Below are 25,846 nucleotides of genomic sequence, written 5' to 3'. Positions count from 1 at the left end.
AGTGGCCTCTTGCTTCTGACTTAATCTGTGTAAGTTGGTTAGCTTAGCTCTAACTGCCTGAAACAATATATTTTTTTCTCTGCCTTATATTTCGGTTATTGATTTTGGGTTATAGCATGGGAAAGTATAGAAATAAACAAGGAAGTTTTTCAAATTGTTAATCTAGTTCTAAATTTTCTTCATTTTTGCCTTTCTCGTACAACACAATGTACTGAAAAGCGATATGTTCACTCAAAAAACGAATTTTCGATCGAAGGCTCGGAGGGTCAAGTCACATATACCAATCAACTCCGTTCGACGAATTGAGATGATGTCTGTGTGTAACTGTAACCAACATTATTTTTATTTATTTATTACATTTATTAACAAGTAACTTAAGACAATGTCTTTTTTAATGTTACAAAACATATATTAAATAGTAGAACAAGTGGCCAGAAATTGAAGATGACATTTAATACAGCTCTACTACACTTATGTTTTTAAACTGTGTTGAAGTGTTCGATGCATATCCTTTTAAAAACTGCTGCAGATCTTTCTACAGTTATAAAGTTTGGTAGAGAGTTCCAAATAGCAACACCTTTCACGAAAAACGAATTTCCATATTTAACTGTACGATGCCTGGGAAGAAGAAACTTTCTTGACCGTGAACTTCTAAGTGGAATAAGTTTTCTATGTAAGTATAACGGCTTTTGGCCTTCAAGTAGCTTGAAAATAGATAAACAGCATCTCAATTTTGCAAAATTTTCAAATTGACATCCGATCCGACGATCAGAGACCAAAAATTCCATGATATCGGCCCGAATTTCATGGTGGCAGCCCAATGTTCAAGATGGCGGTTCTAAATTCAACATGGCGGCTGTTCAAGATAGTTTTAGGCTCCAAAGTCATGCAATATGGGTAAATTTGAAGTGAGGAAGAAGCCTGGACTCCAAAAATGGCGACCACAATATCAGGATGGCGGTCTAAAACCCAAGATGGCGGCTTGAAATCCATGACGGCGGCTGTTTAATGGAGTTGTAGGCCCTAAAACTATGTAATATTGGTAAATTTGGTATGTGAAAGATGTCTGGAGTTCAAAAATGGCGACCAGAATATCAAAAATGGCGGCTCCAAATTCGAGATGGCGTCTGTTTAATGGGGTTTAAGGCCAAAAAGCCATGCAATATGGGAATATTTGATAAGGGGGAGATGCCCGGAGTTCAAAAATGGTGACCAAAATAACCAAGATGACTTACCGAAATATTCAAGATGGCAGCCTAAAATCCAAGATGGCGGCTGTTTAATGGAGTTTGAGGCCCTCAAACCATGCAATTTGGGTATATTTGATATGGGGAAGATTTCCGGAGTAAAAAATGGCAACCAGGATATCCAAGATGGCGGTTCCAAAATCCAATGTTTAGTTGAGTTTTAGGCTCTAAAAACCATGCAATATGGATAATTTTGGTATGGGGGAAATGTGTGGAGTTCAAAAATGGCGACCAAAATATCCAAGATGGCGGCCTAAAATTCAAGATGGCGGCTGTTAAGTGAAGTTTTAGGCTCTAAAGTCATGCCATTTGGGAATATTTGGTATGGAGAAGATGCCCGGAGTGCAACAATGGGGACCAGAATATCCAAGATAGTGGCTACGAATTCTAAATTCAAGATGGCGGCTGTTTAATGGAGTTTTAGGCTCTAAAACCATGCAATAGGGGAAAATTTGGTGTGAGGAAGATGTCCGGAGTCAAAAAATTGCGAACAGAATACCCAAGATGCCGGTCCAAAATCCAAGATGGCGGTTCCAAATCCAAGATGGTGGCTGTTCAATGGCGTTTTAGGCTCTAAAACCATGTAATATGGGTATATTTGGTATGAGGAAGATGTCCGGTGTCCAAAATGGTGACCAGGATATCCAAGATGGTGGTTACAAATTCAAGATGGCGCCTGGTTAACGGAGCCTTAGGCTCTAAAATCATGAAATATAGGTATATTCGATACTTAGAAGATGCCCGGTCCGGAGTCTAAAAATATTCAAGATGGCGAACTTAAATCCAAAATGGCAGCTCACAATTCAATATAGCGACTTTTTCTCATGATTATGAGGCTCAAACATCTAAATCCAGATAAACGATATGATTTTTCATTTGTTGGCGTTTAAATGAGATTACGGAAATTTCAGGGTCATTTAAATACCATTTAAGAGGTGACGTTTCAAGAGGCTTTAAGGGCAATTCAGGGGATCTCAGGAGAGGGTTTAGAGGCGTTTGATAGCATTTCAGGGCGTTTCAAGTGGTTTCAGGAGGTTTCTGGCGCCTATTAAAGGCGTTCAAATGGGTTACAGAGGCATTTCATTGATTATGATGATTTCATGGCAGTGTTGCGAATACTCACTTGCGAAAAGTTATACTCACTTGCTTCTATCTCAGTCCAGAAGCATGCTATCAAAAAATGATATTTGAAGGACTTTTATATTGTAGTTTAATCTAAAAGTTTGCCGAATAAAGTAAAGGTCGCAGACGCATACCAAAACCGGGAGAGAGCTGTGAGCACAAGGTGAGTATAAATTACACGAATTTTACTCACCTCGTACTCACAGCTCTCTCACAACTTTGGTATGCGTTTGCGACCTTTACTTTATTCGGCAAACTTTTAGATTAAACTACAATTTAAAAGCCCTTCAAACATCATTTTTTGATAGCGTGCTTCTGAACTGAGATAGAAGCAAGTGAGTATCGCTCTTGCAAGTGAGTATTCTCAACACTGTTTCATGGACGTTTCAATGGGATTACGATGGTTTTCGGGGCGTTTCGAGGCATTTCAGGTCAGGGCCGTATCAGGGGTAGTTTAAATTAAAGGGCATTTCAGGGGCGTTTCAAAGGATATTGTGATGAGGTCTCTGAAAATCCTCTCAAATGCCTCAAAGATCCCCCGAACACCCCATGTAATGCACCTGAGACGCTCCGAAATCCCTGAGAACTCCTACGTAACGCTTCCGTAACGCCTCTGAATCCCACCAAAAATGATCTAATACATTCAGAAATGCCTCCGAAATCCTATCCCCCTAAAACCCCATCGGACCCCATGTAACGCACCTGAGATCCTCCGAGACCCACAAAAACGCCTGCGTAACGCCTCTGAATCCCTTTAAGACTTACTCGAACCCATGTAATGTATGTAAGACCTTCGGAAAACCCCCCAAAACGTAACTGTAAAGCCTCTGAATCGCGTCGAAAATCCTCTGAAGATCTCTGCAGTGCTTTCGAAAACCCCCTAAGACCCCCGAAAGTCTCATCTGGGATGTTCTAGTATTCTGCTGAAATCCCTTGGGATCCCCTGAAACGCCCCTGCAATCTCCCTTTGCTCTCCCCTATAAGTAACTCCTGGCCGCCAGCTACCGTCATTATGAACTTTTCTTATGTACAATATTAGTTTTGAGTAGCTTTCCCTATTTTTATGCAGGGCATAAAAAAGGTGCATACATAAAAGTGCAAAAAAATAACATGCATATAAAGAGGTTCAAGTGTACTATGTGATCATAGATTCTGTGAAACCGTTATTAACAAGGCATGAATGCACTTCAAAATACATTGTAACCACCGCTCTTCCAGGAACTGTTTCTGTTCCGACGACAAACACTCAACGACTAAAGCCAGCTAAACATTCACGCCAGTAGTAACGATCTGATTAACGGTTAGAGCCCCGTTAATCAACACCATATCAATATTTCATCGCTCAAATTAGCAGATAATCACCCGGGACTGAATTTCCCTCGGTACACCCCCTCATCCAATCAAAATTACCGGCACTTGGAAAGCGGAAGCCTCGTCTCTGTTGAGCATCATACCAACCAACCAACCACCCATTAATCCAAGGTCACTGCAACGCCGCCACTTGTTCGTTAGCAGCAAAGCAAGTCACCGAGTGACTTTCGTTTTCGTTAGGTTTCGACCACTGGTCAGTCAGTGGTGGGAAGTAGTGCGTCTACGCTTCACTTCTCGGCTGAATCCCATTCGCACGAGTGGTAGGGAAGGTGTAAAAACTCTGACCGAATTGGAGGACGGATCAATTCATGCTCGTTAATTTGCTCATTAGGAAGAAGGAGATCACACCTGTAATTGAGAAGCGAAGCGAAGAATATTGGACGAATTTTGTGGTAGCAAAACAACCCTACATTCAAAAGAGTTCCACAAACAACGCCGTTATTGAGTGGTTACTCAGGCTTCAGGTTGGTGTTATGATAAGGCACAACACAATCATCAAAGTGTGCGACGAACGACGACATCTCGACGCATCACCAGCACAACCACCTGTCTGTGGTCGGTGGCGGCCTGCTGTGTCTACATGCCACAGATATCTAGCGCGCACTGCTGCATTTCTCATAGAGCCCGTTATCTGAATCATCGCTGTTGGTGCGGACTCCAGTAGTGATAAGCTACCTGTCACCACGTAGATACGTACACTCATCGCGGCCGTCGGTGTGGACCATTCTTAGTAGGCCGAATTCTTCGTCGCAATTGTAGGCAAATTCTTGATTCGATCATAGTAGTCGTCGCCGTCGTTGTCGTCCGTCTTCGTCGCGGATTGCTGAAACGGATTGTGTGATAACCGCGCCCATAATCAAACCTAATCAGAAGAAGGATCCACTTGAAGTGCGCGCAGCGTAGAAGAAGACCTGCGCAGGTGGCGGGCGGGTGGTGGCTGACGGGCGACGGTGATGTGGTGAACCAGCTGTTGATCACACTAAATGGATTGTGTTGCGAATGCGAAGGCGGACTATAGAGATTGTTGTGGTGGACGACAAAACTCTTTCGGCCGCTGCCGAACGGAGCCAGTGCGCGTCGGGATATGGTTCTAGGTGGATCGTACCGTTACACACAGTATCGCCGGTTGTTGTTGTTCGTTGTCGTGGCCTTCCTTAGTCGGTGAATTGTGCGTTTGATCCCGAACAAGAAAGGGATTGCATTCATGTTGATGTTGTATTGTTGAACCGGGTGAAAGTGAGTGGAAAGAACTAGAATCTGGATTGATAGTGAAAGTGTGAGCTTTGTTGTTTTCTGCATTTCAAGTGATCGGAGCTGAATTTGTCACCAATATTGGACCAATGTAAGTAATTCACGGAGGCGATAGTGAGGTGTTTGGTAATTCCCACAGTACGGTATCTAATCAGGGGGATTGTGTGGTCATCGGCTATTGTGTGATAAATTACCTACCTGTGGTGGAGTCACAACAGGGTTAGCATTGTGTACAACCAAGTAGGCTACGTGCAAGATTTCCACCGTTCGATTGATTGTAAACAGACATGAGTTATACGGCAAGCGGTATCAAATATTCATTATTAGTTTTGAAATATGAGACACCTGATAACAATATTCAATTCAGTCTAAAGTGCATTCCTGAAATTTCTAGGTCCGGTTCATCATGATGCAAATCTAATCTGTGGGGACAATAAACGAGTTTCTATTGCGATTGAAATATTCAATGCTGAAAAACAAATCTATTAACAGTGCTCTTGTCTGCGTTCATTGAAATGCAGTGCATTATCAGGAAATTTCATTTCAGTGGAAAAAGTCATGGAATTTTTGAGAAGTTTTGAAGATTTTAGTGATAAAGCTTTTTTTTTTAAATATGTTGAACACGTGTTGTATATTTAAGAACTGTAACTCTTTGTAATTATAATGAATTTCTGTGCAAATCATGCACAATTTCTGTTGAACTCTTCAGGTTGACTCTCGAGATAAGTCTCTTGTCGAAGCATTGAAGAAATTCCCGAGATAGTTCTTCAATTGGATCTTAAGACATTTTAATAAAATATTTGGAATTCTTGGAAACCTTAAGGTGGTATTCATTGAGGGAATTTCAGAAGAAACCCGTGAGCATTATTTCTTGAAAAACTCTCGGTAACACACAGGACGGACAAACTAAAAGTATTTTTCGTTAAAAGACCGAGCTCTTCTGGAATCTTCAATAGAATATCTGAAATACTTCCAAAAAATGTAAGAATCAGCAAGCTGTACGTGCGCATAGACGATCATATTTTCTGCCACGTCTTCATTGAATAGGGCACTACACGCCACGGTTGCTAAATCTATCACTTTGAAAAAAAAAAAAAAAATTGCCAGCTTTTGAACTTGGATAATTTTGTCAGCAGATACCCCAGGAATTTTTCGCGGTTTCTCCACCAATTTGTTTCAGGACTGCTCCAAGAGTTTCTTGGGGGATTTCCAGGGAGTTCTTGATGAGGCTCTTCCGGGAGTTTATTTAGGTTTTCTTCAGAAGTTACTTCTGGGGTTCTTCCAGGAATTCCTTCTGAGATCCCATAAGAGGTTCCGTCTGGAAATTCTTCAAAAGCTCTTGCCAGGATTCCTCCAGGAAGTACTCCCGGGATTCTTCCATGAATTCTTTTATGGTTTGCTTGAGAAATACCTTCTGAGATCATTACAGAAGTTCCTGGATTTTCTTCAAAATTCCTTCCAACATTTCTCTAGTTATTAGTTCCAAGATCCCTCTAGGATCCTTTCAGGGGTTCCGGGTCATATGGCCGAACGCCGTTTAGCCGAATGCCGTTTGGCCGAACGCCATTTCGCCGAAAGGGTCGTTTGGCCGAATGCCATTTGGTCGAAAAATGAATGATGAACTTAAGTGGCCATGAACACTCAGGCCATGAACGCATCATATCACGCGAAAGAACAGCCTATGACTCAAAGAAGGAATAATCTTTGATTAAATGTTGGCAGTTTCAACACCAACTAATCCCTGAATGGCTAAACTAGAAAGAATAGCCTATGATTAAAAGAACGAAATATCTTTGATGATCAAATTGGCAGTTGGAATGTCAAAAATTTGCTCTGATTTCTTTTGCTCATAATTCGGCCAAGCGGCATTCGGCCAAACGGCATTCAGCCAAACGACATTCGGCCAAACGACATTCGGCCAAATGGTCGGACACCCTTTCAGGATCCTTCTAGGAATCCTTCCAAGATCACTCCAGCAACTTTTCCTGAGATTCTACCAGGAAATCATTCCGTGGTTTATCCTTATATTATTTTCCACGTTCACTCTAGGATTGCCATCTGTGATCCCTCAGGGAGCTATATCCGATGTTTTTTTTTTAGTTTCTTCAGAAGTTCCCTCTGGGGTCTTTCCAGGATTCTTTCTGAGGCTCTTTCTGGGTCTTCAAGGGATTTATTTCGGGCTTTCTTATAGAGATCCGGGATCCTCCAGAAATTCCATCTAAAATGCACTCAAAAGCTTCTGAGGAAAACCAAAAGAGACTTACTGGAGTATTTCCTCACGGAAATCCTGTAGGAACTTCATGGGGAATTCCTTAAACAAACACTGCAGGAGGAATTTCTCAAAATATTCCTTAATAAACTCGTGAAGGATTAACATTAGAAACATTTAAAAAATACAAAAATCACAGAATCAACTTCCAGAGGAATTCCAGAAGGATCTACAGGAGTTCTAAACGGAACTCTTGGAGGAAAGCTTAAGAGTTCCTAAATAAATCTTGGAAAGAGTTCCTGACGAAATCCTGGAAGCAGTTTCTAAAAGAATACTGTCGGGATGAGTTCCAAGAGGCATCCCAGAAAAAGTTTCAAAAGGAATCCCGGAAGAGGTTCCTGAATAAATCCACGAAGAATACCAGAAAAAAAAACAGGAGAAATCCCTGATGGAGCTTACCAAAGAATCCTGGGTGTAGTTCTTGGAGGAGTTCCGGAAGAAGTTCACGTAGAATAACCGTAGGAATTCAGGAAGGACCTCTTGAAGCAATCTCAGGAGGAACTCCGGGAGGAATCTCGCACTGAACTCCTGATTTAATTTTGGAAGGAGTTTCTGAAGGTATTTTGGAACTAATTTCGGAGCAATTCCCGAGAGAACTCCTGGAGGAATACTGGGTAAAATTGCTGGAATTCCCAGGAATACCTTCTGAAAGTAAAAAAAAAAACTTCTGAAGACATTCCCAAAAAAGTATTAGAAGAATTTGAGATGGAATTCCTGGAGGATGAAGGAATCTGGAAATTACTCAAGTAGTCTCAGAATGTATGCTCTATGGAAGGTTGATTGAGTGACAAATATGCGATTCGAGCGAGTGTTTTGATATATGACTTGCTGATGGCATCCCTCCAGGAGCTCCTACTGGGATTTCTCCGTGATTTTTCTCAGGAATTCCTCCTGCTGTTGTGAGATTTCTCCAAGAGTTCCTGGATTCCTCCAGTAATTCCTTCCGATACTAATGTCTTTGTTCCGAGATTTTTTCCTGGAATTTCCTCTATGATTCCTCCGGAAATTCCATCTGAGATCACCGCAGTATATTTTCCTGGGATTTCTTCATTCATTCCTCCTGTGGTGTCTCCAATTTTTTTTCCAGGATTTCTCTAAGAGTTCCTTCTCTGATTTCTCCGGGAGCTATATCTGAAATTGTTCTTGGGGTTCCTTAAGCAGTTTCCTCTGGAATTCTTCCAGGATTCCTTCTGAGATTCCTACTGAGACTTCAAGGGATTTATTTCGGGGTTTTTCCAAGAATTTCGAGTATCCTCCAGGAATTGTTTTAGAGATCCTTCCTGGATTTCCAGGATTTCCTCCTGTGGATTCATTCTGGAATTCCTTTCGAGATTCTTCTAATAGTTTCCTTTGGAATGTCTTCAGATATTTTTTCTGGGATATCTAGAAGGAATTTCTGGCAAAATAGAGTCCTGGAAGGAGCTATTGAAGGAAACTTAGAAGAAACTTCAGGGGGAATTCTTTACAAAGCTGATTTTTTTATTATTATTATTATTATTTATTCTTTATTCGCTTCATCTGACTCGTGTCTTAATGAAGGTGGGGGGAAAAGCCTCCTGGAGTTGGCCATGAAAAGTGATTGCCAGTCTCCAAAAAGCATAAAAACCCCGTATCTTTTCGACAAACATTACAGAGATTGACTTACAAGAATCTACATTATAATACAAACAATTTCATACTATTAAAACATTACAAACAACAGGTCACTCAAGCAGTTACTGAAAATAAAAAAAAACATGTATGTAGATAGATAAGCTTTTTACGTTAACATATTTGGACAGATTCTCACCTGTATTCAAATTCGCTGCATCCAATGTCGAATAATGCTATCACAGCTCACGATGCCTCCGCTGCTGAACCTTTCGCTGGAATGCCTGAGCAGACAGGTTGAAGTCGAACAAATCGAATACTTCATTGAATGCAGTTGTTACGGCACTAATCGGACTATGTTGGCCATAAACTGTGTTGCTGCCTTCGGTCGTCAGGAAGTTACGCTGTCGTAGAGTCCGTTCGGGTGCGTAGATGTTCAGTCGCGATAAAATCTCAGGTGAATCGATTTCTCCCAGCAGAATTTTCGCAGCAAATCCGGCTTGTTGAGCAAACCTCCGGCTGGCCAGGGTATCAATACCAAGAAGGCGGCACCGCTGCTCGTACGGTGGCAGGTTTACAGGATCACGCCAAGGCAAGGAACGAAGAGCACGTCTTACACATTTTCTTTGAACTGCCTCAATTCTGTTGATCCAAATTGTCTGATATGGGCACCAAACGACAACATTAGACTCCAGCAATGATCTCACAAGGGTGCAATACAGTGAACGTAGGTACACCGGATCCTTGAACTCGTCACAGATTTTAAATATGAACCCCAGTTGTCGATTCGCTTTCGAAATCACATCTTCAAAGTGGATCCGAAAGGTGAAGCCTGGGTCCAATATAACACCCAAATCGCGTACGTGATTAACGCGCTCTAATTTCAAATTATCTATGGTGTAATCGTAGATTATCGGCTTGAGTTTTCGATGAAAGGTATCACATTGCACTTCTTAATGCTCAAGGTAAGCATGTTGATAGAGCTCCACTTAGCAAAGGTGTTGACTAAATGCTGTAACCTTAGACAATCATCTAAACTTCTGATGGTCATATAGAGTTTTAAATCGTCGGCAAAGAAAAGCTTGCATCCAGGAGGTAACAGACGAGACAGATCATTGATGAAAAGTGAAAACAGCAGCGGCCCGAGATTGCTTCCTCATTGAACTCCTGTTGGAACTTCATATAGAACTTCTTAAGTAATTCCATATAAATGTCACAAATAACTCTAACTAGAAGAATTCTGTGATAAACTTCTGGAGAATTTCCATCTCAGGAAGATCTGGAAGCATCACAAAATTGAATTCGGGAGATATTCCAGCAGGATCTGCAGAAAATTCAGAAGGAACTCCTGGAGAAATCCTGAAAAAATCCGGAAGCAGGTTCTAAAAAAAAGTCCCGAATGAGTTCGCGTAGGAAGTTCCAGGAGTATTCCCGCAAAAAGTACTTGGAGGAGTTCCGGAAGGAGTTCTTGAAAAAAGTTCCCGGAGGAATCCTGGTACAGATTATTGGATGAAACTCTCGGAATGGGTTCTCGGAGGAATCCCGGAAAGAATTCTTGAAACAATCCTGGAAGTAGTTCCTAAAAGAGTCCCGGAAGAAGTTCTTGGAAATTAAGAAATTATGCAGTTTTTGGAGAAATCCCAGAAGGAGTTTCCAAAGCAATGCTTGAAAGTGGTACTGGAGGAATCCTGGAGGAATTTCATGAAAGAATTCCGGAAGAAATTGCTGGAGGAAGAAGTTTGAAGGAATTCCCGGAAGTATCCCGGAAGAAGTGTTAGAACAAATCTGAAGTAGTTCTGGGATTCCCGGAAGGATTTCTTTGACGGACATCAGAATTCCTAAGTAATTTCCTGGTTTTGAAATTCTGGAAGGAGTTGCTGAAGGAATCCGGAAAGTATTTATGAAGCGATCAAGGAAAGAACTTCTTGCGGAATTTCGTATGAAACCTCTGGTGAAATTCCTGGAAGGTTGCCAGAAGGAACTCTTGGTGTAATCTCTGAAGAAAATCCATGAGGAGTCACGGATATAACAATGCAATGGAACGAAGCCGTAACACGAATCCGCAACAAACACCTGGGCGAATCCTAGAAGAAACATTTGAAGGAAACCCAGGAAAAATTTCTTATGAAATCCCGGATGGAATCTTGATAGGATTTCCTGTATAAAAATCTCAGAATAAAGTCCTGAAAGAGTCCCAGAGGGAACTTCTGAAGGAATCCTAAGTAATCTCTCAGAATAATCTCATTAGAAACTCCAGGAAGAGCCCTGGAAAAAGCGTGGAAGAAAGTCCTGGAGGAGTTCCGGATGGAATTTCTGTAGAAATCCAGAAGGAGCACGCAGAAGGTGCCCCCTGCAAATTATAAATCAACACACTTTCCCACGCACGTGAACCCCACATTTGGAACTTAAACCAGCTCGAATCGTGAACAACAAGACCACAAAACGTCAAAGACTTATGTCGTTCTCGGTTAATCCTAGAGCGAACCTAGTTGCACCCTGGATCCGCTTTAACTGATGTCAAAACGATCGTTTATTCGATCTGTTCGGATTGGATCCGCCCATAAACATGGCGAAGTTCGCGTTTCTTCTTTTCTTCTGTAAATGCGAGCACTGTCTAGTCTAGTCTAGTTTAGTCTACACATACACAGCCATTCATTGAAAGAATCCTGGAAAATGATAAAATCAACAAATTCTACCATTTTATTGTCATTATGAAAAATAGAAATACACTAGAACTCCAATGGCGCTGTAGTCACTTTCTCTATTTAATTATTTTAATAACTTTAATTGTAATAAATGACCATTTTTAAGTGTTCATCTTATAGAGGTTCTTTTGTTTTGGTAAACAAAATTTATTTGACGCTTCTAGTACCGCTAGTGACGCCGTAAGGACGTGGCAAACAAGATGTTAGTCACACGTACAGTCGCGACATTGGACTTCTGTGGCTAGTTATTCTAATTTATGAAAGCTTGCACTACATCGAAAATGCATTACAAGCATTAAAGCGACCAGGCCTACTGTGCAGCGTTATTTATTCTACAGTAAAATCATTACACGGTGATATCTCGTACCAACCGCACAGTTTTATATAAAAAGCTAACTACGTGAAAAATTGATGGAGGTAACGTTGCTTAGAAGTTTTATGTCACCCCTTAGTCCTTGGAATCCTGGGATGGAACACAGGTATTTAGTCAGTGTCCTGGCCCTTGTGCGTAGGCTTAAGCGCTTTTGCTCGCTCTTCTGTAAATGTGGGCACAGTTCACACAAAATTACATATTCATGAACATTCAGCGACCAAAAGTTCACTGGCTGTTCGTCTGATCTCGCCGGATGTGAGCTATGATTTTGTAAACATAAATCATACTATTAGCGAATGAACTTATGCACGATGACGTCACATGCCAACTAGCAGCAGGATGTGAAACGGTAACTGCGGGTCGTGTTTACTAAAATTACAGCATCCAGCGCGATCCGGTGAACATCCAGTGAACTTGTTCATGATTATGTCATTCTTTGTAAACAGTGTCCGTATAGACGAGTGCACCGATGAACATTGAGTTCACTGAGCCTGAAAATTTTTGACAGCGCAGCGTGGTCGACTCTCAACAACTTCTACTCAGAGATGCATCACCAAAATGCGCTGATATTTTTTTCTTTGATTTCTTGCATGAATTTTCATTTAAAGTGATGCATATGCATATAGTTACTACATTAGCTCATATTTTTCCAACTTCATCGCGAAAACTAGATGCAATAAATTAAACAAATTTTCAGCTGGGTAGAAGTTGTTGAGAGTCGACCCCGCTGTGGTGTTAAAATTCGCTGCCCGAGTGAACTTTCAGCAGGCGGTGCACTCGTCTATTTAGAGAAGAAAAGCAGAAGCATCCCAGTCTAGATCCCAGTGGAAAAAAGATGACTGTGCATTAGTTCATGGACTTATCCACTGATGGGTTCGAGAATTTTGACACTAGAGCGGGGCCATTTCCAATCAGAATCGTCCAAAGCTGATTGGAAACGACTTTGATCTGGTGTCAAAATTCTCGGATCAAGTGAATTCGGCTAATCCCTGGATAAATCCATAGGGCTTTGCATACCGCGGTTTCTATGGATTTTTTTTTTACGTTTCGTGACCTTGTTATTTGCGATTTGGACTAAGTTTACCTTGTAGTTTTTGGCTACAACTTTGCCGAATAAACTAAGGGTCGCACACACGTACCATAGTCGTGAGAGAACCGTTAAGGCAACTCTCAACGAGGTGAATGTTAATAACACTCACACGATGTTGGTGTGTTGCCGGGGCCCGTGGCGTAGTGGTCCACACGTTCGCTTCATAAGCGGATGGTCATGGGTTCGATCCCAGCCCCGGTACTTTGTCAGTTGCTCTTCCCCCCGAGAATGGCTGGCACCTGACCCTCTTCTGAGCTCTCATAGCTCTAATGGACCCGGATAATTTGGATATCGGCGATATGTCAACTTATAATGGACCCTCAATCGGACTGGTAAAAGGAACAGCAGTCAAAACATCAACATCCTCGTGCTCATCATTCTACCATGGACAGGGTAGGAAAGTGACAGCAGCACATAGGCTGCCAGTTAGATATAGTAGAATTAGAATAGAATACATTTAGGCGCTGCACATAAGTGTAAATGCATCTGTAAATTGGAATCGCTCACGTAGTGCCCTAGTTAGTGGACAAAAGAGCTGTAAATTAGGTTAAGAGGTTAAGATGTTGGTGTCCGTGTGCGACCCGTGTGCTCCTGAGCTAAGAAAACACTAAGCGAGTTTAACTCTTTGCAAGTGAGTGTTCCCATTCCTGAAACCAGAAGTTTTTTTTTCGGGCCTCCCTCCAATAATTTTAAACGTGACTCCCGAAGGAATTTCATTCGGAATTATTACAAGAGTCCCTTCTGGAATTTCTCTAGGAGTTCCTTCTAAGATGCATCCAGGAGTTCCTTCTCGGATTGCTTCAGAAGTTCTTTTTGGAATTCCGTCAGAATTTCTCTGAGTGTTTTAGGGCCTGTAAATAAACTACGTAAACTCTCTTAGGGAAAAGGGAACCCTTTCCAAAGTTAACGCTCCATACAAATTTCGGAAATTTAGTATGGACAAGAATCTATGAGGGACGACGGGGGGTCTGAGAATACTAAAAATGAGTGTACGTAGTTTATGGACAGCACCTTATGTGAATCCTCAAGGAGTTCCTCTGGGATTTCTCAAGGAATTCTTCAGGAAATTCTTCCTCCAGTAACTTTTTCCGGGATCCCTTCAGGGACACTCTTTATGACTCCTCCAGAAGTAACTTCACGGGTTTCTCCCATAGATAGATCCCATAGTTTCTTCTAAGATATGCCCCAGAATACTTTCTGGGAGTCATCCAAGATATCCTTCCGGGGTTCCGTTGAAATCCTCTACAGGAACTCTTTTAAGATCTTTTTTGTCCATCTAGGACTTCTTCATTCACTCCTTCCATAATTCGTCGGGGAACTTTTTCCTGCAGATTATTTTGAAATTTCTTCGAAAGTTCATTCTGGAATTATCTCAGATGTTTTTCGTGGAAATACTCCAGGATTTTTGTAAATTTCTTATGGAAGTATTCCAGGATTTCTATCTGAAATTCTATCTCGAGTCACTTATGAAATTTCCAAAGAATTTCCTTGTAGAACTTCTTACGGATTATCTTAAGTCTACCGGAGCTTTTTCAGAGATTCAATCCAATAGTTCCTTCCTAGAAAAAAAAAACTTAATACACCAAAACTTCCATTTAGGAAACGAGTCGGAACTGCCTAAATAGAATTTTTACCTAAATAGATTCAGTTCATTAGCTAAATGGATTTGAAGATTGCAAAGGAAGTTTAAGAAGGACGAATGATTCAAAGGGAGCCACACTGGGTTTCAGAGGGATTTCATGGGAGTTGCAGGAGGGGAGAGGGTGTCCAAGGCGTTGCCCAGGGGGGGGGGGGTCCTTCTTGTTATTTTCGGGGAGTTTTGAAGGGTTTCAGGTGCGTTACGAAGATTTTGAAGGCATTTCAGACAGCTTCAGATGGGTTTTGGCAAGTTTCAGAGGTGTTACGTGGGCGTTTTTGGGGGTTTCCGAGGGCCTCAGGGGGTCCGAGGGGGTTTTAGGGGGATTTCTATGGCATTTCAGACAGCTTTAGATGATTTTTGGCAAGTTTCAGAGGTGTTACTTAGGCGTTACGAAGGCGTTTTTGGTGATTTCTGAGGGTCTCAGTTCCGTTACATGGAGTCCGAGGGGCATTTCGAAGGCATTTCAAACAGTTTCAGGTGATTTTTGGCAAGTTTCGGAGGTGTTACTCAGGCGTTACGTAGGCGTTTTTGGGGGTTTCAGAGGGTCTCAGGTGCGTTACATGGAGTCCGAGGGGGTTTTAGAGGGATTTCGAAGGCATTTCAGACAGCTTTAGATGATTTTTGGCGAGTTTCAGAGCTGTTACTCAGGCGTTACGCAGGCGTTTTTGGGGGTTTATGAAGGTCTCAGGAGTATAACAGGGAGATTTGAGAGGGGTTAAGGAAGCCTACAGTTTCTGAAAATGCATTTCGGATCACAGCTCTTGAGTAAGCTTCAGGGAGATTTAAGTACACAATTATGCATGCAGATTCGATGACTTATGCTCAAGAAACATTTTAGGAAACCTTAAACAGTCCCAAACCAGCCCCATCCCCCCTCATTGCTCCACCTGAGCACGCCATAAACTCGCCTTAACTCCACTTGTAACTTAATTCCCTTAAACCAACCTTATCCCTACTGCTATGAACACAATCAGATTTCATTTCCATCATAAGGAACTCCTGGAAGCATCTCGGAAGGATTTTTTTTTTCAAATCCTGTAAGAGGAAGGAAACCCGTAATTCTTTAATCCTGGAAAGAGCTAAAACAAACATCCCAGATTGAATTTCTAAAAAAAAGACTGAATGAACTCCTGGAAGAATCTTAGAAGGAACTCTCTGAAGAATAATCACAGAAAAAACATCTGGACCAATTCTGAATAAATTTCTGAAGAGATCACTGAAGAAATTTCTGGAGAAATCCCAATTAAAAATTCCGGTGGAATCTCACAAGGAATTCTCCTGAGCATCCTGAATTGAATACCTGGAATTCAGAATAATTTTAAGGAATCCCGAAAATAAAAACAAACATTTTGGCATAACCCATGATTTGAAGGAAGATTTCTCGAAAGAACTGTTATTAACTAAAATCTTCGAGCAATCTTCATGGTATTTCTTGAGTGTTAGAAACACCAACTTCTTGTTCTTCGGCTACAATCAGAATATCGGGTGGTTTTACTTCCCAAGTTTCGTCAATAGATGAGTCTCTACACACTTACAGTAATGCAAAAGTTTGCAAAACGAATTGCACGATTTTCAGCAACATTTTGTTGGAATCCAGCCCAACCTTGAGCCCTACCAGCGCAAATTGCTGGATATTTCAGAAAATTGTGCTGAAATTCTGATGTGAGGTGATTAAAAAGTGGAAGCAGCACTTCGATAAGCATCTAAATGGTGTTGGAGAACGTCACGGTAACGGAGAAAACGCCCGATCAACAGAGGATGGAAATCATCCAATTCCCACGCTGAGGGAATTTTCGGATGCAATTCATCAGCTAAAAATCAAAGAAGCAGTTGGTAAGGATGGTATCGCAGCTGAACTCATCAAAATGGGCCCAGAAAAGTTTGCTACCTGTCTTCACCGGTTGATATCAGTATCTTGGAAACTGAACAGCTACCGGAGTAGTGGAATGTACCCCTTCCTGCTCCATTCTCAAGAAAGGCCATTATTTGGAATGTGAGAACTTATGAGCGAACACCATTTTGAATGACGCCTACAAAGTGCTATTCCGGATCATCTTCCGTCGTCTGTCACCTAAAACGAATGAGTTCGAGGGAAGTTATCAAGCTGGCTTCATCGACGGCCGCTCGACGACGGACCAAATCTTCACCTTACGGAAAATCTTCCAGAAGTTCCGTAAATAATAAGTCCTAACACATCGCCAATTGTTCATCGACTTTAAAGCGGCATACGACAGTATTTATCCCACAGGACTATGAAAAATCATGGCCCAGAACGGTTTCTCAGGAAAACTCGCTAGACTGATCTTGTACCGACTTTTCGAACCCTCTAAGCAGAATACCCTCTATGAATGAGTGTAATCAGTTTCGTACCTTTTAATTCCGCCCTATGTTGCTTATCCTTTGACAGATACGCGTATATCGACTACCACTTGTAATCTTCCTCAGTGTCATAACTGACACTGAGGAAGATTACAAGTGGTAGTCGAAATACGCGTATCTGTCAAAGGATAAGCAACATAGGGCGGAATTAAAAGGTACGAAACTGATTACACTCATTCATCGCTAGACTGATCAAAGCGACCACGAACGGTGTAGAAAACTTCGTAAAGGTTTCGGGCGATCTGTCTAGTCTCGTCTGGGACTGCAACAAGGTGATGGGCTCTCATGTCTGCTGTTCGGGTGTTATGCAGCGAGCCGGGCTCAACCACGGGATATGATTTTCACGAAATTGCGGTATGCAGGAGAACGGTGTGTGACGGCGAAGGTTGAATTACGAGATCGCAGCACTCTACAGCGAACCTAGCATCAGGAAGGTGGCCAAAGCTGGATGATTGCTATGGACAGGTAATATTGTGAGAATGCTGGACAACAACCCTGCGAAGCTGTTGTTTGCAAGAGATCTAAATGGTACTAAATTTAGAATCAGTCATTAGTGAAGCCAATACAAAGTAGATTGTAGTCTCATTCTCATACTACACATAGACTATAGGAAAATGGGGTTCCCCTGTTGGAACAACTACTAAATAGGTGCATCCCCAACCAAACGTGAGCAAACAAACAACTCTCGGGATGCTTAAAACGAATCCCATCAGCTTAGAGGGCAAAACAAGATAGGGCCTCTCAGCTGTTACATCACTTCATAACTCTCAAGCAATTCAAATACTTCAGCCCATTATCTTATCAAGCTGTAGGTGTTGATTGCGACCACTATCATAACCAAGTGTCATAATTCAATTATTCTCTCAAATCTTTCCATTGTGCAGCCTTTGAACGTTGTCAAATTTAGACTATCTGATCAATCGTCTTAAATTGCAGCAGTATGACCGGGTAATTAGGTAATATTGGGCGTTAAATTTCGGTTTAGATTGACCTGAACTTCGACTTGTAAACACCGAAGCGCGAGCTATAAATCTATTAATGGATGCCATATTTTAGCGACTTGATGCGATAACTTTCGAGTGCATTAATATCACGCCGGCTGGTGATAGCGCCGAGTCCATCATCAAGAACTGCATGCGCTATCACATCGCCAATTCTCTCCCCGGATGAAGTCAACAAGCAAACACGATAGGTTTAATAGGCATTCATATCACAAGTGATACAACACGTTGTCGTTGGAATATCTCTGCCTCGGGCACACGTATCGATGATTGCAGTCAATTTGCACACGCGAAAAACACCTGTAGTAATATAACCTGTCACCCCCCATAGCAAAGTACTTAGCAGGCAAACATTTCCCCTCGTAAATAAATACGATTCGACCGACACTCCCACGCTTCCCGATCTGTTCTCTCTCTGGCTCGAGTCTATAATGAATGCAATCTAATAAACTTCGCTTAACTGTACTCGCATAGCGGCTTTCACGCAAAAGCCGGCACTGCGCAGATAAGACAGACGCATTCTAACGGTCGGACGGGGTCAATCAGCATGCAAATCGGATTCTGCCCGGGGGCTATCGCATAACTTAATCCGGAAATTAGATAAACCGTCTTCAATTGAGTGATCTTATGATGACGTCGGTGACGGACGACGACGCGACAACGCTTCAAAGTCGTGTGCATTGTGCAATCCCAGTGAATTAACTTTCTTCGCGTTGATCCCACTTCGGTCAATTTAGGAAACAATGGACCAAATTTGGTTGGGTCTATTTTGGGCTTACGCGTGCAGCTAATGATTGCTCTATCGCGCACAGTGTTGGTTATCGATTGAAAGCAACGGGCGGCGCTTATCGACATGCCGTCTGCGTTATCAATTCGAAAGCAAAGGATCCTGAAGTAATATGGAGTCCAAGATTTGAATGGTGGTACTGGTGAACACCACCGACGCTAGAAGGGAGATTGAGCTGAAGTCCGAGAGTCAGCGAGCTGCGGGAAGGATACCATTGAGCCGTTAGCATACAATCTGCTGATTGGGGGTAATCAGACTAGGTGGTTGTCGTAAAGATTGCCGACAACGACGATTGTGTTTTTGACGTGCTTCGCCGGACACGGTTGATAAAAGTTTCGCTCGTGGCTTGGTGATCGTTCCTTCGAATCGAGGCGTTGGGTCTGTTTGTCTGAGAATGTCATTTTCAATTGATATATGAAAATAGCAATACAGCTGTTCAAATAACAAACTTTGAATGATACCATTAGAATTCACACGCAAAAAAATCCGTTCCGATATACGTGCACTTCCAGTCACGGCAGCGGGAACTATGCATAGCAACCATAACAACAATAAGAAATGTACACCGTGAACTAGGTGTCACGTTCTCTAGAACGCCCATATTGACAGCTGGAACTAGTTCCAGTTCACGGTGTATATTTGTTTGTTCACGTTTATCAGAACGGATTTTTTCGCGTGCAGAACATTCACTATTCATCAAAATGCTCCAACTTTATTTATAAACGAGTTGGAAACAATCGCCACCCTACCATGACCAGTTAGTTAGCACATGGTTCCGCAAGAAGAAGTTTCCATCGATCAAAACAAATTCCCCAGTCGAATCCTGTATCTGGAATTACCACCGGGTAGTACCATCGGGATATTCCCAATATCTGCGAAAAGTGGAAGAGCATTTGTAATAAAATATCAGCACAGGTTCCAACCAGTGCTAACATTTCTTTCCATTGATGTTGACAAATTCGAGTAAACAACCGCGAAAAATACGCAGGGTTGCTTCAAATTAACGACTGCTCCTAACAAAGTGGTACGGGAAATCGGTGTAAAATGCGCCGACGGACTACAACTATTGGACTCAAAGTTTATCCGTAACAACATCATATGAATACATACCTTAGTACAACATTTGTGTGTGTATGTGTGTAGACAAAAAAACTCACATCACTTTTTTGAACTAAACCTCAACTGATTTTAATGACCGACGGTTCATTCGACGCGGAATCTGGTCTCATTGTTTCCAATTTAAAATGGTTCAAATCGGTCCAGCTGTTCCGGAGTTATGGCCATTTAGGTGTTCCGGACCGGTACCCCAGGAAGAGGTCAGATATGAAAACGCTACAAAACCATCAACGCGACACATCAAACTACGGCATTTTCGATAACCTGATAAACGGTAAGCAGAAAAATGGTGTCAGGCCATATCTGAACCGGTAGTGTCCCGGAACCGGTTCCGGGTGTCCCGCCGGAAGTGGCCAAACATAAAAGTGAACTAAACCCATGCATGCGACATATCAAACTGCGACTTTTTCGATAACCTGATGAACAGTAAGAAGGAAAACATTATCAGACCACATTGGAACCAGTAATGTTCCGGAACCGGTTCCAGATGTCCCGCTGGAGGTATAAAATTTAACCAAACTCATGCATGCGACATATCAAATAGTGGCTTTTTTTGACATGATGAACGGTAAGCAGGAAAATATTCTCAGACCATATTTGAACCGGTAGTGATCCAGAACAAGTGAACCAAACCCATGCATGCGACACATCAAATCGCGGATTTTTAGTTATTTTGATTTGGCAAAAAAAAGTTTCCGGCCATGTTTGGGACAACCAGTAGTGTTCCACAACCGATTACGGGTGCCTGATCAACGGTTAACAAGAAAAACAATTATAGACCACACTTTGGAAAACCTGCCGAAACCTATTCCTTGTGCCCCGCCGGAAGTAGTCAAATGTAGAACGGAACCAAACGCATGCACGCATCACATTACGCTTTTTGGATAACGCGAAGAACGGTCAGCAAGAAAAAAGTCTCAGGCCACATTTAAGACTCCCGGTAGTGTTCCGGAACTAGGTTCTAGTGTCTCGCCGGAACGGGTGAAATGCAGAAACGAACCACATCTATGCAAGCGGTACATCAATTCGCGACTTTTTAGGAAAACTGATTAACAATTTGCATGAAACTAGTATAAGACCTCTTCAGGGACAATCGGTAAGTGGTAAAATCAAGCCTAACTTTATCAAACACCGTATGAAACATATGTAAACAACAAAGAGATTTTCACATGAGACGCTAAATTTCGTTAAGAACTACTTGTATCACTCACCTTTGGAGATGATTTGTGAAAAAATACCCGGATTTTTCACGTTTCTGAAATAGTGTATGAGTTACTATGAAAACAGCGAACTTCCCCTTCGATTTTCTCCGTTCGTGGATTTTGTTTGATACGGAGTTTGGTAAAGTTAGGCTTAAAATGTTCCTAAATTGTCCTGTAACCCCAATTTAAAATCTGAATACACAATTAAAAAGGGTCCATCCGTAAACTACGTAGGATGTTAGGGGGAAGGGGGTTTACTGGTCAAAGTCTACGATCCAAAAGTGGCCGAAACTGAGTCCATGTAGTTTGTGAAACTTTTCAAAACATTAAAAAAAATAGGTTAGCATTGACCGTGGCAATGAGATATTGATGAAAACGTGAGGTTACCTTCCATACTCCCATACATTTCGTTGCGGATGACACACACTTGCAAGCGACTCCACAAAATGAAATCCCAGGCTGAATTGGGAATTCTCGACTCCTGACTTTGTAAATGGCTGCCTGATTTCAGTGAGATTTACCCTGACACCTTTTGAAGTTTGCTGGAGTGGCACTGCAAACATCCTTAATCTCCCGATAACCCTTGAAACACTGCTGAAATCCATCCCGAAACCTCCTGAAATGCCATGAGTTCAGTTGAAGCGTCCTGAAACGGACCTGAAAATCTATGAATTCTCAACGAAATCCCCTGACACGCACCTAAAAACTCAATGATACCCCCTCAGACTTTCTGGAACTTTTGCAAAACCCTCTGAAACCCTCTTAACCTCCCTGGAACGCATCTGAAAATACCCTGAATCCCTCGAAAGCTTCTGGAACCATCTGAATAGCCTGGGAACGTCTCTAAATATGTACTCAACTGAAACGCCTGAAACACTTTCAAACCCTTGGATCCTTTTAAGATACCCTGAAACGCCTGTGTAACCGCTTCAACCCCTGAGATCCCCTTCCGTTCGAGTTTCTCAAACACGGTAATGAGCAGCTGTATCAACCCTTACACCGTATTATATTGAATATTTGAGAAAAAGACGAACTGCCTGCTAGTTGGTTGGATTGCCCTCTACACGAAAAAGGCATCGACGGTAGTGCGCGAACTACAGAGGAATAACACTTCCCAACTCAAATTTTGTCCAAAATTCTACTGAACAGGCTGATGCCGATTAAGGAGTACTTTGTCAGTGAATATCAGGTGGGTTTTCGTGAGGGCCGTTCAATGAAGCGGCTCAGATGTTCACGCTGTGGCAGGTTATCGATAAATTTTGGGAGTACAGCTTACAGCAGGCCCTTCATCTGTTCATTGATGTGAAGGCGGCATACGATTCAGTGAAGTGGAACGAGTTATGACGGATTATGATCGAACATGGTGTTCCAGCGAAGCTGATTGGACTGATTCGTGCGACGCTTGACGGATCGAAAACAAGTGTACGAGTTGCGGATGAAATCTCGATATCGTTCGTAATCGTTGATGAACTGAAACAGGGCAATGCTCTTCCGATCTTACTGTTCAACTGGACGGAAAAAGCTAGTTCTTTTGCACACTTGCTGAGCCGTTGTCACGCGGCCGCATATGCTCCTGGGCTTCGTTGACGATAATGACATCATCAAGATTGACCATGTCCGGCAGTGAAAGAGGCGTTCTTGCAGTTAAAGATAGATACTGTGAGGATTAGACTTACTATTAAAATCGCAAAGACCAAGTACATGATTGCTGATGGTCAACGTCAGGCCATGGTAGTGGCGACAAAGTGGTGCTAGGTGGTGAAAAGTTTGATGTTGTGGACGATTTGTTTATCTTGGGACTTCAGTCACATGCGTTAATAATACTACTCGCGAGGCGAGAATACAGTTTACGGTGCAAATCGGGCCTTTTTCGTTCTGCGAAACCAGCTGAAGTCCCGTAGGCTGCAAACGAAGACAAAACTCGCGTTGAAGGAGACTCCGATTCTTCCGGTTCGCTTCATATGGCTATAAATCATGGACGATCAGAGACACTGATCGGAGAGCCTATAGTGCCTTCGAACGAAAAGTGCTGCAAACAATACTCGGCAGTTATCTGAAGGACGCCATCTGGCGGCGTCGCATGAGCTACGAATTGTACCAAGTACATAAAGAGTGGATATAGTGAAGCAAATACAACACGACAGGCTGCGGTGGGCTGGGTACGTAACTCGTATGCCGGAGGAATGGCAAGCGAAAATCATATTAAGCAGGGAACCAGGAAGAGGTCGTCGGCTTCATAAAAGGCCGTGTACACTTTGGCTTTTTGCAGTTGAGGAGAACCGGACGACTTCAAACGTTCAGAGCAACTGGAAGCGATTGATCCAGGATCGAGACAAGTAGAGGTGATTACTTCATTTGGCGTAGACTCACCGCTACGAGTTGTAGCCCATTAAGTATCAAGTAAGTATTTCTCACTCCTTTTCAATACTCTATTATTGGAAAATAAACCATACTCAGTGCACTATTCGCACTGGATAAAGGAGGATAAAGAATTATGTCTACTGCTAGTGATGCATCTAGCATACCAGAAACAATAAGTATGACAGAACCAGTAATCTTGTATATCACTTCTGGATTACAACCTGGGGCAATCTCACAGCCCATCCAAGCTCGAAACAGGAACAAATTGTCCGATCATTGCTCTCGCCGCATCCCCACAACTCCGCGCCACCACGGTTATTGCGGTGCGGTGGTGCGATGGTGGGTGATTGTAAATGCGAACACCTCATTGGCCTTCAGAGCGGTCATCGCCGTTGTTGGAAGCGCATCGGCGAATTCCTTTTACCAACCGGCATTACTACTAGCTAGGTACTGCTGGCAAAAAGGCGCAAAAACCCGAAGCACGCCGCAGTGCAGGGAATCCAATGCATTCAGTCTGAAAATGTGCAACGAACCGTTGCAGGAAAGATTTCTTTGTACCCATAGAGAGAACCACACGCGAAAAAATCCGTTCTGATAAACGTGAACAAACAAATATACACCGTGAACTGGAACTAGTTCCAGCTGTCAATATGGGCGTTCTAGAGAACGTGACACCTAGTTCACGGTGTACATTTCTTATTGTTGTTATGGTTGCTATGCATAGTTCCCGCTGCCGTGACTGGAAGTGCACGTATATCGGAACGGATTTTTTTGCGTGAGTCAACGAGCAGGTTCTACGAGTATACTTGGAGAAAGGTTGTTTTTCCTATGTTTGTAGGTATGAATTTATGCACATGAAAAAGATGATTGCTGATGGGTATGAAGTGCACTTATTCTGTCATGCGTTAGTTGGTTTAGAATCTCCCACGACTATTAGACAGGTTGATTATCATAATCTAATTTGCTTTTCCTATTTGTTGCAAGAGCTACTTGTTTATGTAAAAAGAGACAACTTACCCGCCCATATGACTAACGGCTCGGTCATCGACCCCAAAATGTTTCCCGAGAAGACGTGATCAATAGCATGCATTCATTGCGAAACTCTCTTAACGGTCAACCAACAAAACTGAATTCCACTCATCGTCATTTCCTAATTAGTAATTAGTGGTATCATGTTTGAAATAATTACCCATTAACATTCTACCGAACGCAAACTTGCGAAAAATGTGATCATCATCATCACCTACCACTACATAGTGTCATTATCGATCAGTGATCGTCAGTCGGTGCACAGCGCACATGGGTCTCAAACGCGCGAACTTGACGATCAAAACAAAATAACGCATTTGGTATCCCAGTCAGGTAGCTAGAGGCAATATTTATGCAGGGGGAGGTCGGCGGTAAACGTCACCCCCGGGTACTCAGCAAGACTAATGCTGAGGGCTTGTGGGGTACATTTTATACCGATTCCTCGCACCGCGTTTAAATGATAACCAGTTGCTAAATTAATGCAACTTAGCGCGTGTTTTGATCGATTGTTCGCGCGGTTTGTCACCATGCTGTTCGCAGATGAAAGCTGGGTAGGGATTTTAGCATTATTTATCCCGACCGTTGGCTGCTGGGGGTATCCCATGTTTACTACCCGGTAAATGACGATTGTTATTCCAGAAACTGAGCTTGATTTGGGGAATTTGTTTTGATCGGTAGAAACCCCTTCATGCGAAACCATGTGCTAACTAACCTGCAGGTGAGTTTGGATATGGTACAGTGAAGCTTGATTCCAACTCATTAACTGGTAAATTGACAGGCAATTTGATGGAAAGTGAATGTTATGAATCCTAATGGTACTCCGAAAGTGATGGTAAATAATGTCTGAACCAATCAGTTCGCATCGTACTCTTGTGCTGTGCGGACGTAAGCTCTCTCTGCTGCAGGAAGTTTTACTACCTAAAGCAATTCAACAGTACTTCTCAGTACTACCCACAATAGCACTTTTCAGCGCTAAATTTATACCTACTGATTCCTTTTCGATCCTTGCCTGGACCCGTGCCTTCGATTATTCGTTGGACCCGTTTACGGAAGTCAAATTCCGTGAAACGGTGGTAATCCTACTTGGACACCGATTAGGGAAAAAACCTCCTGGAAGGTCGCTTCAAATTTAATCATGGTTGCATCATCGAACAAAAGGAAGGGTGAATCCTTGAATTCACCGCTTCCTTCCAAAAAAGTCGGTTTCAAAACTGTCGCTAAACGCGGCAAAGTTAGAAGGAAAGGAGAACTTTCAGCTTCTCCGCTTCCTTCTACTAAAACAATTGTTTCGGATGAAAATTTCGTTGAAATGAG

General features: G+C 42.4%; 1 protein-coding gene across 1 annotated transcript in view; it reads left to right on the top strand.

The window, feature by feature from the left end:
- The first annotated feature begins 4,330 nt into the window (after window positions 1-4,330).
- LOC109402682 (facilitated trehalose transporter Tret1) overlaps window positions 4,331-25,846 on the top strand; it is an 81,245-nt gene continuing 59,729 nt past the window's right edge. The window contains exon 1 of the mRNA XM_062844436.1: window positions 4,331-5,082. The gene's annotated coding sequence lies outside the window, so the exon portion shown is untranslated. The remainder of the gene's footprint in view (window positions 5,083-25,846) is intronic.

Source organism: Aedes albopictus, chromosome 1 (assembly GCF_035046485.1).
Source record: "Aedes albopictus strain Foshan chromosome 1, AalbF5, whole genome shotgun sequence".
NCBI classification, from domain to species: Eukaryota; Metazoa; Arthropoda; class Insecta; order Diptera; family Culicidae; genus Aedes; species Aedes albopictus.
This window is presented reverse-complemented; position numbering and strand designations above follow the sequence as displayed.